This window comes from Apteryx rowi, unplaced genomic scaffold, assembly GCF_003343035.1.
Source record: "Apteryx rowi isolate R43461 unplaced genomic scaffold, aptRow1 scaffold_402, whole genome shotgun sequence".
NCBI classification, from domain to species: Eukaryota; Metazoa; Chordata; class Aves; order Apterygiformes; family Apterygidae; genus Apteryx; species Apteryx rowi.
This window is the reverse complement of record NW_020450552.1, coordinates 415,826-432,836: the sequence shown is the minus strand read 5'-3', so window position 1 is coordinate 432,836 and position 17,011 is coordinate 415,826. Positions and strand designations below refer to the sequence as shown.

Sequence of the window (17,011 nt, the reverse complement as noted above, 5' to 3'; positions counted from 1 at the left end):
AATTGAGAGAGAGAGAAAGAGAGAGAGAGACTAGCTGATGAGAAGTCAGAAATACTACTCTCTGGAGCTGACATTTTCTTCTGTAGAACTATGTGCCCATTGAGCATAATTTTTGATCTTGCAGACTTTCCACATGTAAAATTCCAATTGACTTCAGTGCAAATGAATGAACTGCAGGATTTAATTAACCCTGCTGAGGTTTGAAAAACAATCTCATATGCTGCCTGAACATTTCCATGAATTTCAGTGATTTTCAAGATAGTCTGCCTAATTCATTGCCAAATAATCATTTATAAATACAAGTGTAATGCGTAAATATAAATAGAAGGTGAGCATTAGATGATAAACAGATATAAAGAACTAACAATAACCTAAACTCACTTGATGAAGGCTTTATCAAATGCAATGCTATACATGACATTACTAAATAAAGAGTAGTGATTGATGACATTTGCACAGTCACCTCATTCCCAATACTACTAGCATGAGCAGAAAGGCTCTTTTGGTGATTAGTAACCACCCAGGAAATGTTTGTTAAGCGATTTGCCCAGTACCATACAGGAGCACTGTGGAGATATGGTCCAGCTCTTCAGAGCAGAATTCAACTGCCTTAAGCAGAAGACCCTGTTTCCTCTTTCTACCATGCCCTGCTTCATTCAGTAAATACCTTGCACCTACTCAGCAAACGAGCAAGAGTTCTGCAGTTATATCCACAAGTTCTGCCCAATACTGATTAACCTACAGAGCAGATCCATGCTATATATAATAGGGCTGAAGTCACATGAGAAAAAAACAGTGCAATCACAAAACTACAGTCAGTATTGTAATGCAAACACATATGTTGGAAACATACTGGGGGTCACAGACCATTCTATTATTCTTAATTTTAGGATACTTGTCCTTGTAGCTAATATTATCTTAATGCGGAGTTTTGTATATACTTACATGTTTAAAAAACAAACTAGTAAAGACTATTTCTAATATGTGGCATCATACTAATACCCACAGAGACCCATCAGCTAGGAAGGTGCCTTCAGATCCAAGCAGACTTCTGCCACACAGACTAAGAGAAGCCCATGGCAGAGAATCACAGAATCGTGGAATAATTTAGGTTGGGAAAGACCTCAGAAGGTCATGTGGTCCAACCCCCTGCTTAAAGCAGGGTTAATTTCAACATTAGGTCAGGTTGCTCAGGGCCTTGTTGAGGTTGTCCACCCACTACGCACAGGCTAGCAGCAAAGATAACTTTGCCAGAGGCTCACTGACAGCACATGAATGATAAGATTTAGGAGCCCTCAGTTTCACTGCAAGTTGGGAGACAGGCTCCTTGCTCTCCCTTCTACCACTTAGCCTCCCTGCAGCTTAGAGTAATGGCCAGGGACAATATTACAGGGGTGGCCTTTGGAGCACCCAGCTAGTGACTGTTCAGCCATTCTGTGAGGATGGTGTATGGAAAGTCTGATCACAGGACAGAGCTGTGCGAGGCAGAGAAGATTAAATCTCTGGAAATATTTGCTGTTAAGCTTTAGTAAATCTCTATGGAATATTTGGTAACTGTGTTTTATTCCACGTCTTGAAACAGTTGACCAAATTTGAAAGGCTTTGTGAGGATGGCAAAAGGCACATACCTGATTCAAGGCAAGCAAAGGCCTGTCTTTGCTCCAAAACCCTTTAAAACATAGGGATTGGATTTTTTTTACAGAAGCAGAAAAATATACTTTTTACTAGCCCTCTTCTTACAAATAGTTCAATCACTTCAATTGCAAATTAAAAAAAAAAATAGAGTTTGATGTTCAATATAAGTAATTTTGACCCAAATCTGTAAAGTTTGGCAAAGTTCTAAACAACTAGAAACAGAATCTTATAACAGAAGTGTTAGGAAACCTTCATGGGCAGAGCTGCCCATCCTGCCTGTAATATTGTTTGTTAAGCACTTTGGAATCCTTAGAAATGAACAGAACCACATAACTGAAGCTGCTGGATTGCGTTTCTCTACTCCCTATTTCTGAAAACACTGCTGCAATATCTTACTGTTAATTATTGTTATAAACCGCAGCTGGCTGGTGGGAGCACCAGTCAAGTATGTTTTCCTCTGGAACTAAACTCCAGGAAAAGAAAAAATTCGGAATATGCATTGCATCAGGATTAAAGACAAATTTTCAAGTTAGCTTCCAGAGAAAATGCTGGTGCATTCAGACCCTATTAATGTACAGGGGAGGGAGTGCCAAAGGACAAGAGCACTCCACAAATACAGCTGCAATTCCATGAAGTCAGAGCAAGCAGCTCCTTGCCCACAAGATGAGGTAAGTAAGGGATGTAGTATAGCAGCCCACAGAACACAAACGGATCCTGCAGCTCGAACTATCTGGACCACAAGGCCCCAAAACTAATCATATTAAGCATATCATACTTCGGTATTCAGCCTGGATTTTATTTGTGATTAAACCTTTGACAGTTCCAGATCTCGATTTTTTTTTTTTATTTATTTTCTTTACTATGATTATTATTAAGGGTTTTTTGTTTTTTTCTGAGCTTCCAGTGTGCAACATCACTAGCTGATAAGGAATTGCCGATGAATTCTCGATCCTGTCGTACTCAGCAGGAAGTTTGCTACTGATTTCAGAGGAGGAAGACTTTCACCCCACAGGAAATCAAGGTAAGTGGGAAATAATAGTACTCATTTCATCCAATTAAATAGTAAAGCTCACACAATTTCAGGGTCTCAGTCCACAGACATTTCCTTTTTCTGTCAGGAAAATACAGTTGGGAGGATATGTAACATAAAATATAAAAAAGGTGCTGTAACACAGAGTGAGACAAGGGGGCCAAAGCTGTAAATTCCTTCCATCGACATGGTAACCTGTATTTGTAAAAGGCCAATATTGAGCAGGCAGTGAAAACAGAAACACATAACCACATCACATCATTCCACTGCCAGAAACATTCATACTAATTTCCACCATCAAACACACAGTATGATTACTTAAATTTTTTTTAACCAATCCTACTTATAAAAACAAAATCCTCAAGATGGTATAACTTCACATTTTCATATTCTGTAACATGAATATACATCAAATTGGCAACAATCTGTACCTTGTGTACAAGCCTCCTTCAGGGTCATTAACACGGAATCAACTCCTTGCAGTAAGTAAACACTTCTTTTTCTTGGTTTTTATGTTAAAAATTGAAAATTAATCTTGCAAGTCATTTTGAACTAGCAAAACAGGGCTGACAAAGCAAGCACTGTAGTCTGATATCTTTTATTAGGCCAACTTAGAGTTCAAAAATATGCAAGCCTCCTTGACCACACACAAGTTCATGTATGCAGAACTCCAAGCTGGACCCATAAAATGTATTAAACTACGTGCTCTGTCACTATATATATACTATATATATATAATACATACACATATACATTTGAAAGGCTTCAGAATAAACATTGATACAGGTTTAGAACAGCAACTCTGAAGGACTTGTGTGGTTTGGCATGTAACCTTGCTATAGATCAATGGGTTTAATAAAGAAAATTCAGCAGCACACAAAACAAATCCTGCTTCTGATTTCTAATGAGGTCTAATTCCTATGAAAAAAATCATGACTCAGTAATAGTAGTGGCAACCATATGTTCTTGTCTGCTAATAATAATACTAACAATGAGAATACCTGGCAAATATACAGCAGTGTCTTTCACGTGAATTGTTTTACAAAGAACAATAAAGAGGGTTACTAATCTTATAACAACTATGATTCCTCAGGATGTTCTATGCAGGTAAAATCCACTCTAAATGTATATATATCTTCTGCATAAGAATGTAAATGGTTTTAATAGATTTGTCCATAACAAGCTGTGTATATATCCTGCTCACCTCTGCTTTTCCTCTCTCAAGTGTGTAAACAGATCACCACCCAGCTCTTCAACCACCCTCAGTCCAGATGACAAGACCTCCACCTGTGGAACGGAAGGGCCAGTTGTGGGAGCTACAGACAATGAACGTAACAAAGAATTACAGTAATGAAGGTAACCACTCTTCTTTCTTCAAGTTCTTGCCCCTGTGAAACTTTTTACTGGTGTTTAATTAGGGCTTCAGTCCTATATCAGTAAGTGCTAGTTATTCACTGGAATGAAGACTGAAGAAACAGTGCCTTTCTGCAGTGTCAAGCCTTTGTGCTACCACCAATTAGTACTGTTTTGTAAGTGTGAGGATCAGTGACTGCGTGGCTTCTTAGATACTGATCGCATGGCTTCTTAGATACTATACCTCTGCCAGGGCATGCTGTGGAGAGAGCTTGTGCTCCAGTTGTATATGCCTTGATATGGTCTGGTGGCTCCAATCTAATCAGATAACACCAAATGAGACTCTAATGAAATCTGCTAACTCACTCCGAATGAGCTTGAAGATGCTACTATGGTTTTTTTGGATTTGTTCATATACAGCAAAGGCTATTTGAGACCAAAGAGCATCATAGACTTGCAGAAGAGCTTTGTCTAGCCTAGGTAATACATTAATGGTCTCCTAACATTCAAGAAGGATCAACATCTTGATCCTCCTACCAGTGAACTTGGTCCTGGGACAAAATATTGGTAAGTGGATATATTGATTAATAAGAAAACTGAAACCACCTTTAGAATAAATTTAAGATGTGGCCTCAGTGTTACCCTATCCACCTGAAAATAATATGGAGGATTAGACATAAAAGCTAGGACTTTATTTATCCTTGAGCTGAGGTAATGGTTACTAAAAATGTGGATTTCATTGATAGATGATTTAGTGAACATGATGACAGCAGCTCAAACATGGCTCCGTTAAAGATAAAAGTAACATGCTTAAATCTCATGAAGAGGGATTTTTTTCTTATTGGTAGAGAATGTATGTCAAGCCCTTTAGAAACCTAAGAACCACATAATGAGAAAATAACAAAGAATCAGCACTCATAAGTGTCTGCCTGAAATTTCCACTGAATTGACTTTGATAGATCATTTTTTCCTGACAACAAAGAGACCAGAAGGATTGCCTGGATAGTAGTTCTTCACTGCAACCTATGATGAAAAATACTTGATCTAGCCAAATGGAAAGCCAAGGAAAGGACTTGCTCCCTAGAAGTATGATTTTCTGCACTGCTAGAGTAAATCTTGTCCAGGGATAGCATTTGAGAACATCAACACCAGAACCAAAATTAGGGATGCTTTTCCTTCTGAGAGTTCAACCTCCACCATCTCTTGCAGTGCCARCTTCAAGGCACTGACTCTGTCTGTCTCAGCGTTTTGTGGCTTTTTCTTGTTTGATATCAGTGCAGGGGACTGAAAAGCTAAGAACTGTCCTCCCTTCTTCTGTGGGCTTCAACAATAGCTGACTGCTGCTGCAATAGTGGTATTCTGGAAACAGTGGTTTTAGGTGCAGCTGATGACAGTGGGTGGCCTCTTTTTGCCCCACCAGCATCACCTCTTTCATCAATGGGACACTAGAGGTGGAATTTACTTAGTCCCTGGAGAGAAACATGTACTTTTAACATGTGATTCTTCTTATCATAAAGCCAATGTGAAAAACAGGTCAGATGAATAATTCCCTAGAATTATCTACTCCTCTCCATTAACTATAGAAGTTACCTAAGGTGGCATGCTTAGATAGCTGCAAATATCCACATTGCAAACATCTGCATTTAGATTAGTTGAATCCCACACTAGCTATCTGTAATTTGGAAGGGGAAAATACTGATGCCTTATGACACAGAATCACCTGTGAGGTGATATTATCCTCACAGTCTTCCAAATTACAAAGACCAACAATTTTGACTTCCAAGTCTTCTCCAGGCATTCATAAGGAATGACAAACTGCACATCTGGAAGGAAAATGGCCTTTTTCTCAAGAGTAAAACATTGATTATGTCCAACATGTCATTCTTCCTTAAGATACAGCTTAAGAAGCATGGGAATTTCAGTCTGTCATGAAGCTGACCAGTAAAAGAAATTGCATATGTACTAACTTGCCAACAAACTCAGAGAAACCCTTATCATAACAAAAAATATGGCGGCTATGAAGTACAGCAGTAACAAACTATCTCTAACTAATAAATCCAAGTAAACACCAGGACTGGTCTAGTTCTTTGCCAAGAAACCATCAGGAGGAGCTCTGCGCAATTTGGGGCTCCTTTTCACCCTTGGATGGAGTCCTGCGCAAAGAAAGTATATGCTCTGTGTGTTAACAGACTCAAAGAAAAATAATAAACTTTTTATCTTGTCTTGTAATGAGATACCTCTACAATATTTTCATGAGGAAAAATGAGGAGTGGACAGGTGAGAGGCAGACCTGTTCCATGTGAACAAAAAGATGAGAGAGGAAGGCATAAGTGAGGATCCCACTTCCAGTTCCTACCGCACAAGCTATAAAATTGCTGTGTCTTTCTCAGGGAGCTTTTCTTATGCTATTTCATATTGTCTTCCAAGCCAGAGCAGGCCTAAGGACCTGATTTGAAATGTTTACACTGAATTAACTTTAAATAATGATGAAAGGTAGAACGAACGATCTGTTCAGCTGACCATATGTAGATATCTACTTAAAAGTGAGATGAATTGTCTCAGCTCCATGTTGACTAGCTCTCCTTTGACTTAATCAGCAGTTACACACCTAGCTCGCACATGGACACCTGAATTTACCCCAAACATAAACATTTAAAATCCACCCCAGGCTTCACAACTTTCATTGGGAGACAGAATAATTTTCCAGACCAGTTTAGTAATGAACTAAATGATCTTAACAAAATGGAGAAACACTCTGAAAAAGCAGGAGGCAATTCTACTGAGACAAGAATAAAGCTCTACACTTAGGCAACAGATAGAAGATGAGGGATGATAGGCTAAGTAGCAGTTCTGAAAAAAATACCCTAGGATTATAGCTGACCATAAGCTATCAACAGTGTCACATTGCTATGAAAAAAGCAGTCATAATACTAGGATGTATGACTGGAAATATAGCCTATAAGACATATGAAGCAATCTTTCCATCCTGTTTGGCACTGGTTACATTGCATCCAGTTTTGGGCACTGCACGTCAGGGAAGATGTGCAATAAAAGTAAAGTTGCGAGAATGGCTGGACAGTCAAGAAAAAATAAGTTAATCTCAAGTCATTTCAAATAAAGAGACAAAAGAGATAGAAACTGGGCTTAACTTGCAGCAAAAGAGTTTCAGATTGCAAATCAGGCTTGCACATGTAACTTGTACATGTCAAAAATGAAAGCTTTTTTTTTAATGATTAAGCACTGGAGTATCACCTTTGAATCTCCATTCTTAGAGATCTTGGAAAGCAGGTTAGTCGAATATCTGTCAGGGAGAACATAGGTATATATAATCCTGCCTTGGTTGGAGCAAAGAAGTAGAAAATCTCAGGTCTCCTGTATCACTGTTTTCTATAATTCTGTGATAACACCCATTTTAGAAATACGGAAGCTAAAATATGACTTGGCTTAGTCTACAACTGTGTGGTATAGCCAGAGTCAGAACACCTTGACTTACCTCATTCCTCCAAATAACACTAGCTAGTAATATTTTACCTGCTCTTAACAGAAGCAAAATTTGTTTTTAAGGGACACATTTTAAAAATAAAGACCACTTGCAAATTAAAAAAAGTATATAACTACAAGTTTACATTATTGTTGAATCTGTGCATATAAACTGAGCAATTTCAGCATTGTAATGCATAAAAAATCAGGCTTGCATTTATAGTAATAGCAATTACTTAGCATAATAAATATGTACATATTACATAGCAAATAGTGCTACAAAACTGTGTGTACAGTTTCATGCACTATTATTGTATCTTTTTAGTTGCCTGTACAGTCTCTGACACAAAGAAACAAAAAAAACTTCTGAAGGTGAAAGAATGCAACAGTATCATTTGTCTATCATATATAAAGATCACTTCCATCTTTAATGACTTCCCTGCAGAATGATGGTAACACAGCCCTAAAAGCATGATTTTACTCTTTGGCCTTTTCAGAACGGATGGGTTGGGGGATCACTGTGAAAACTGCAACTTCTTAATCTTCTAACATAACTGTTAAAAGACCAAGTACCTTCTTAGAAACCTTGCCAATCATTAGCACTGAATTTAGCCAATTTTCTGGCATTATATTTAACTGATCTTGTGCCCAGTGTCCAAAAAATACCTTGTAATTTGTTCTAGATGGCCCAAGCATACACCTATTACTTCTGTGAGGTCCAACGGCAATACTATGGATCCTTCTAGCAAATCAATGTTTGAGAGCCATGACAATTAACATTTTAAAGACAAGTGTTCTTTAAATTTTTGCGGGCTTCACCTGCCTGTGCTTCTTCCTTTCTGCAACTAATTATCATTTTAGCGCTTCTGTTATCTAGTTCTTAAGAGTTTTTACCCACTTTTAGAAAATAAAACCCACTCCAATTCAATTTCAGGACAGAGCCTCTAAACGGTATCATAGAGCTTTGCAAAAAAAGTCTAGTATAAATAGTGTGCCTTGTGCTTTGCCTACCACTAGAACTGGACACATAAAACTGCTCTTCTGGCTGCCTTGGGAAAATCCCCTTCAAAATTGTTGTTTACCATGTTGGGCTTTTAGATGCCAAGCCTGCAAGAGTAGCCACACAAGTTGCCAGGATTTAATAATATTTGTAACCTTATAAATTAACAAGGTCATCAGACCTATCAGATTATGATAAAATTCTCATGCCATTTTTGGCTTCTTTAACCCCTCAAATATAATGCAGAAGCCAGTGGCTCCAGGGCACTATCTCCTAGACCTCCATCAGTGACACTCGCCATCTGGATCCACAGATGTAGTGCAGATTAGGTCTGTTCCCTCACTCTGTCATCGTGTCAAAGACATGCTCAGGATTTGTCTACACAGGGTGCTTCAAGAAAATTAATMTGGATTAACTAAGTGAAGTAAACAATATTGGATTTAAACTCTGAGTATCTGCACAGGTGTTTAACGTTTAGTCAATCGGCATTACAAATGAATTGAGATTAACTTCCCTCTTTCACAGAGACGAGTGTTTGATGCCAAGAATTCTGACAGCAGTAGTTTCTTAATAGGAATTTCTTAGTGCAAGCCATAATGCCCTCTCTTTTCCTAAGATTTTTTCAGGGCTAGGAGAGGCTCTATCCAAACCTGCAATTCTTAACCAGGCAACAAGAGGAATGATGGCAGTTATGAAAGAAGTGATACAGCCAGTAGAAGAGAAGCTCATAACTGTATATGGGATTATTATGGGAGACATTAAACAGCACCTTGTTGATATCAACCTTTCCCACAATTGAAACAGGGCATTCCATATGTGGAGCTTTTGCCTCTCTTTCCATAACAATTAATAGAGACTGAAAGTGGTTTGTAATGCACCTGACACCAAAAGTAAAATTTGTATAACTTAACTTTAGACATCTAAAATACTTGCCTACATCTGACTTGTCAGATCAGACTCTTTATAAACAGCCATTTCGGGGTGCAGTTCCTCTCCAAAATAGTTAGATGAATCATATCCTCGAAGCACCTCCTTCTCTCCTCTGACTATGAAGGAGTGTGATGTGACACTGAGTGTACACTCTACACCTCTAAAGATAAATTATGTGAAAGTGTATCAAGTTTTCCATTAGCCTGATATTTGTTTCATCTTGGCATGCCCAACAAAGGATGATCAAGTTAATGACTGTATGGTTCACATCTCTGGATTCATGTTGTATTTCCCTTGTCCCCATACAGAACATTTTCATTGCATTTCATGGTGGGCTAGATGAGTGGACAGTGAGGTGGATTGAGAACTGGCTGAATGGCAGAGCTCAGAGAGTTGTGATCAGCGGCACAGAGTCTAGTTGGAGGCCTGTAGCTAGCGGTGTCCCCCAGGGGTCAGTACTGGGTCCAGTCTTGTTCAACTTCTTCATCAATGACCTGGATGAAGGGACAGAGTGCACCCTCAGCAAGTTTGCTAATGATACAAAACTGGGAGGAGTGGCTGATACGCCAGAGGGTTGTGCTGCCATTCAGAGAGACCTGGACAGGCTGGAGAGGTGGGCGGAGAGGAACCTCATGAAGTTCAACAAAGGCAAGTGCAGGGTCCTGCACCTGGGGAGGAATAACCCCATGCAGCAGTACAGGTTGGGGGCTGACCTGCTGGAAAGCAGCTCTGCCGAGAAGGACCTGGGAGTCCTGGTGGACATGAAGTTGACCATGAGCCAGCAATATGCCCTTGTGGCCAAGAAGGCCAGTGGTATCCTGGGTTGCATTAGGCAGACCATTGCCAGCAGGTCAAGGGAGGTGATCCTTCCCCTCTACTCAGCCCTGGTGAGGCCACATCTGGAGTGCTGTGTCCAGTTCTGGGCTCCCCAGTACAAGAGGGATGTGGCACTACTGGAGCAAGTCCAGCGAAGGGCTACAAAGATGATTAGGGGACTGGAGCATCTCTCTTATGAGGAAAGGCTGAGAGAGCTGGGCCTGTTTAGCCTGGAGAAGAGAAGGCTGAGAGGAGATCTTATCAGTGTATACAAATATCTGAAGGAAGAGTGTCAAGAGGATGGGGCCAGACTCTTTTCAGTGGTGCCCAGCGACAGGACGCAAGGCAACAGGCACAAACTGAAACACAGACACTTCCATCTGAACATGAGAAACTTTTTCACTGTGAGGGTGACAGAGCACTGGAACAGGTTGCCCCGAGAGGTTGTGGAGTCTCCTTCTCTGGAGATATTCAAAACCCGCCTGGATGCAATCCTGTGCAACGTGCTCTAGGTGACCCTGCTTGAGCAGGGGGGTTGGACTAGATGATCTCCAGAGGTCCCTTCCAACCTCAACCATTCTGTGATTCTGTGATTCTGATTTTCATCATATAGCTGAATGAAAGTCATATTTTAACAGTTCGTTTTTTCTTTTGGTGTGCTCCAGATATCCAACCATTTTCTTTTTCTTTTGCTAAAAATAATATCTGAGTATCACTTGACTCAGACACTAGTGTTTTAAGACACCATACACATCTGTAGAAAAGATGGATGGAAAAGACTCTAGGCTAGTGTCTGACATAGGATGGCTCTAGCAACCCTACTACCCAGACCATGACCTTGCCAGATATACTTCAGCTTGGGAGCCCCACTTCTCCAGTTTGATTTCAGTCAGGCTGGTGCCTCCACTTGAAGCCATAGTTTGGGAACTGCTGCTCCAGGCCTTATAAAGGCTTGAATTACATATCTATATAGTCTTTTTTTGAATAAGATGGTTATATATTAATATATAATAGATGCATTATATAATAGATGTAATATATAATAGATATATTAATATATAATAGATGTTTATATATTAATTTCTTTCTGCAACAGGGTAACAGACAGGCAAAGTGGGAGGTATCATATGTTGACCATTTTTGCACTAACACATGTTATTCTTCTACCCAAGACAGAGAAACATGATTTAGAGGAACAGGACAAGTACAAACTGTCTAGAAAGTTACTAAAGCATTTATCAATGGTCAGTTATTGGAAGGATGTATAGAGTAGGATTCCTCAGGAGTCCATGCTGAGTTTGGGGCTTTTCAATATTTCCATTAACAACCTGAAGGATAGAAGAGAGAATATGCTTATTCATCACTGCAGACAATCCCAAGCTAATAGAGATTGCCAGCTAACTGGAAGATAAGACTGAAGTTCAAATTATTTTTACAAATTGGAGAAATAATCTTAAAAAATAGGTGGCAATTCAATAGGGACGTATGCAAGGTTCTGCATTTACTTACACACTGCACAAATACAGGACGTGCAGGAATTGGTAAAACAACAGCTGTGTAGAAAAGGGGCTAAGGGAGCACGGCCAGAATAGAATCAACTGTGCTGCTTCAAAAAAAAAGGCAAATCTTATACTGGGATATATAAAAAGGAAGACAGCCCTTAGGAGACTTGACTTGTCTGCTCCTTCAGCAGTGGTAAGGTCTTAGCTGGAAAACTGTGTCTAGTTTGTGACACAATACAAGAAAGATTGGACAGAGTTCAGAAAAGAGAGATGAGAATGATCAGAGGTCCAGAAAATATGACCCCTATGAAGAAAAAACAAAAGAACTTGCATGGTTTAGTCTAGAGATGATTAAGGAAAACATGCCAGGAAAAGCCTTCTAACATGAAGGATGGTTAAACACTGGAATAGACTGCATAGGGAGGCTGTGAAATCCCCATTCTTGGATGTCTGTAGGAACAGGTTAGGCAAACATCTGTCAGAAAAAACAAAGGGAAAGCAGGTCTTTGGAGCACTGGGAGAGGCTCAATGACCTCTGAGATCCCTTCCAACACTATTTTCTAGGATACAGTCATTTTGCATCTTCTAAATTTTTTGTTGTACTTTGGAATAATTGTACAAAGAACAGCATTTCTCATTCTGCATCCCTGGAGTTGAATGCATCTGAGCTTTGATACTTGCTATAAATTCACAAAGTCTGCTAGTTCTCAGAGTTCACTGCACTAAAGCGAAGGCAGTTAGACAGCCTGTTTTTATAATGCTTTCATTGAATAAATTTGCAAAGCTGCTACCTAGAGTCTACAGTATTGCTCAGCACCACTTTGTTAATTTGGAATCCAGATCTGGTGACTGATTTAAGAAAACAGTTCAGCTAATCCCTAGTGAATAGAAATCCTCAGCCTAAGACTGTACAGCTCACCAGATTCCCACACGTGCAAATGCAGCAGCTGCCTTGCAAAGGGAAGTTAAAATATCAAGTACTAACTTCAGGGGGTTTTCACATGACAGGTTTATTTTCCTTCCTCGGAGTTTTAGGGCTCCAGCTTTGAAGCATGCAGTAGAGACGGTCATGAACTGTACAAACCTACAAAACTTTCATACTATCCAATTTTTGTAGTAACGTGGCAAGTGCCCATATGTGTTCTGGAAAGCTCTGAGTACAGCAATACCAGCAGGAAAATATGCAGAGCTACTATTGTTAAAGAACACACTTCTGCTAATTAGCCTTGGCTCATTTCTTCAGCCAGTCAATACGAACAGCATGTATACCCATGGAGTATCAATAAGTTCTATCTTTTTAACTATTTTGCTGTAACTGCCTTCTGCACTATAAAGCAGAAATTCAGAGAGTACTATGAATAATAATTCCTCAGTGCTTCTGGGGAGCACATTTTTTCTTATGGAAAGGCCACTATGCAGATTGTTTCCTACCTTACAGGAGGCCCATGTTTGACCCAAAATCTTTTGAGCTTTGGGAGACTGAACAAGGCCCATTTCTTCACTCAGATTTGGTATGAGGTTGGCATCTAGCTGATTTTCCTGGGACATTGAGATAGGCCAGTCAATTCCACATATGTTATAAACTGTACCTGCTCCTGGAACAGCAGTCAAAATTTAGAAATAAATTAATAAATATTTTAAAAAGCAATTTATTTTAATTATAACAGCAATGAAATGTCAATTATCAGAATTATTATAGAGACATAATAAGTGCTTTCAAAGCAGTCCTTCTGAGTGATACCGCATTAGTGAACAACTCTAGTGCAACTGAAACTAGTCTCCACTAAAGCCAAATGCAAAATCCACTTACCCATAATCACAAGAATACCAAAATCCCCTCTTTTCTTTCTATTGTCACACTACTTACAGCATAAGTTTTGAGAACGCCATGTAAGTTGCACAGTTATATATTGGCTTATATATGACCCCCAGATGTCTCAGATGCATGCCTCCCTCTTCTCATCCTTGCTATCACCTTCCACTCTACCCTTATCACACACTCTTTTCCACTGTTTCTCAGGAGTTTTTTTTTTCCTTCCAACTGAAGAAAGCTGTATGTGATTAACCCTGGAAGGTATACATACCTTTCTAAAGACTGATGCTTCTCGTCTGCTCTCAGAAGCTAAAAGATTTGTTTCTACAATACTCCCATCTCCTGTCAATTCAAGCATGGAACTCATTTCTCTAACAGGGCAGTGCAAGACACTAATACCTGTACACGACAGCTGAAATCCCTTTGTTATCATTATCCCTTCAACATCCCTTCCCTTAGAAACAGGGTATTCTTGCCCATGGGCACATTCTAGTAGATGTACATTTACATTTGCAATGGAAATCTCTGAGATAACGCCTAAGAAAAAAACAAGTCCCAACATCTACAGGTACTTGGATACCCATCTCAGACTAACCAAAGAGAAATGATGAAATGGGAGTCAGATGCCCAAGGATCCAAGATGACATTTGAGGATCCAGGCCTATGGTCCCATCTGAGCTACCCAAGCACCAAATAATTCAAGATGCTCTTTCTATGGAGGAAAGTTTCACGTGGTAAACTTGGCTGAAGCTTCTGCACTAAACATACTTCCATGCAGCGTATTAGGTGTTGTTGGTCTGCTCCCTGAAACCTGTATCAGAGACAGCTGCTGTATACTACCTATAGTTACATATCACATACAGAAAGCAAGGATAAAACTATACAAAGATACGCTGCTTTTGTTAACTTAGTAACAGTTTTTGTGGTGTCACATGTAGTGYAGCCACTCATTTGAACTGTAATAACAGGCAGGCTGTATTTACTAAAATGAAGTCACTATTTTGTGATGAGTAATTAAATACTTTCTGAATACACTTTTATATGGGCATTCTTTTAATAAATAACAAGACTCTTTCTCTTCATATGACATTTTATAAATGTTATCTGTCTTGCTTATATCCTTAGGCCATCCTGGCTATGACATGACCACCACATTTTATAAACATGCTGCAGCTGTCCATAATCCTTATAAGTTAATATATAGCATTGCTATGGTGAGTTAGATGGTTTCTGGACTCCCAAAAAATGATCTTGCCCAAATAAGCTTATAAGCCAAGTAGACAACAAGAACAGTGCGTAACAGCTGATAAAAAGTAAAAAAAAAAACTGATCAAACTGAAGAAATGCCAATCCTGAGCACACTCTTTTCCTCCAGATGTTTCCCCTTACACCCATTTGTTTCTTTATGGGGGAAGAATGCCTGCATTGTAAGGAAAAAGGACATAACTAATACAGCACCTACAAGCTCGATGCTTCCATATCTAGATTTAAGGGACCTAGCCCCTAAGATAGGATACAAAACCCCAAACCAAGCGCCTCAGTTCCCTGTGGGATACATGAGAAAAGTCTGGAATCCCAGAGGAGTGATAAAAACATATTTGCACATTAGGTCGTGTAGAACTAGCTGATACAAAAGGCTGGCACGTGAAGCTGCTGAAATCACTTTTCTCTCTAGTTTGCATACATTGAAGTGACAACTCAGAATTAATACAGACTCTAGGCTGGAACCTAGTATCGCTCTTAAGTACTGAGTATTGCTATTAGGAGTAAGTACTTCATCAGGACTAATACTATTACACGTGCGCATTGCAGATCAGCCCAGCACAAATACACACTCCTCCTTATCCAAACAACTTGCATTTCGAGCCATGCATATACATATCACAGGTATTTAATAAAGTTTCTCCATACATGCGCCCTTTAGTACACTAATCATTTTGGTTACTCTTCCCTGAATTCCCCCTAGAGCACTAATTAATTTATGGCAGAGAAGTAATATTAATTAGTCTATTAAACTGAGGAAATATTAATTCAGATGTATGCAGAGAATTTTTTTTCTGTATTTACTCTTAATTTACATCTTGATGAGGTAAATCCCCAATGTTACTTTGCCAAGTTAAATAAAATTTCACTGGTAATTGAAGTTGTCCTATGGGATTGTAGGAAATACATGTCTTAATGAATTTGGTCCACTAAATGGATATGGCCAAGAGTAAATTACATGTAATATCTCCAAGCAAAAGTAATCAAGAAAACATTTTTTCAGAACTGCTGGCATTTCTGAGTGCAAATTATTTTCTATTTAAATAGATGAATATTGATATGCTTAACATAACTCTATACAAGAAGTTTGATTATTCCCTGGGAACTGCTGTCCCACACTTATACTCTCCAAAGGCACAAAGGACTGCAGCAGCTTTCAGCTCATTTGGGAGCTCTGAAGTGCCACTGCTGAAATGCAAACATGACATACATTATCCAAAAAAAAAAAAGTTTATGATAGTTTTTATGTTTATCTTTGTCGTTTAGATTCCAGATTGCAGGGCCCAATTCCATCACAACAGCAGAATAAGACCTGTCATCAGGACCAATACTTCAGGTTTCCCCTGAGCAGCAAAGGAAAGTGATGGGGTGGTGTGCCATGCCTAGGCCTCGAAGAGTGGCATCTGGTCCCCGGGCACAGTGGGCTCGGGGGTCCCAGAGCACGGCGGGCTCAGGGGTCCCAGGCCCCGGCCGAGAGCTGAAGACGGTGCCAAGGCAAGGGGCACGAAGGCGCGGTAGAGCCAAGGGCTCCGGGACAGCGGTTTGATGTTTTAGGGCAGAGGGAGGGGTTAAAAAAAACAAGGGAGGAAACCGCAAGGTGTGTTCAGCGCCGCTGTAGAGAAACCAGAAGGGGTGGACATTATCAACCGTACCTTCGAGCTCTAGGCAACATACTGATTTTTCAATTGAAGAGACCCGGAGTTCTGGACGTTTCCTAAGCACCGCGGCGCGGCCGCAGCCCTGTGTTTCTGTGCACGGCAAAGGGGAGACGGCGGCTCTGCGTGCCGCTAACGGGCCCCCGAGGCCCCGAGGCGGGCTGCGGGCCCGGCGCGCGTGTGCTCAGGCCCCGGCGGCGCTGCGGCCCCGGAGACGCCCCGGAGCGGAGCCGCGGGAAGGCGCAGCTCCCGCGGGGTCTCCGCGGGCGGCGGCCCGGGGCTCCGAGCCCCTGCGAGCTGCCGCGCAGCGCCGAGCCCGGCAGCAGCACCCCCGGCGCCGCAGGCCGGGCCCAGCCCGGCTGCGCGGAAAACCCCGGGAGGCACCGCGGAGCGCCCCTGAAACGAAGCCGCCCCCGGAAAGTCAGGCCTCCCCGGGGAGCTTGCGCGGCACGGCGGAGCCCGCGGCAGGGCGGCGCGGCGCGGGGCGCTCACAGCCCCCCTCAGCCCCTGCGGAGGGGGCGCCGGGCTCGGGCT

General features: G+C 40.8%; 2 long non-coding RNA genes across 2 annotated transcripts in view; one reads left to right on the top strand and one right to left on the bottom strand.

Moving 5' to 3' along the window:
• The window catches only part of LOC112970716, a 30,924-nt gene that overhangs the window by 6,808 nt on the left and 7,105 nt on the right, over positions 1-17,011 (bottom strand). The gene's annotated exons all lie outside the window — the stretch shown is intronic.
• LOC112970714 overlaps positions 1-17,011 on the top strand; it is a 39,724-nt gene that overhangs the window by 20,518 nt on the left and 2,195 nt on the right. The window contains exons 3-4 of the long non-coding RNA XR_003255132.1: positions 2,533-2,656; positions 3,891-4,021. This is a non-coding gene — a long non-coding RNA (uncharacterized LOC112970714). The remainder of the gene's footprint in view (positions 1-2,532; positions 2,657-3,890; positions 4,022-17,011) is intronic.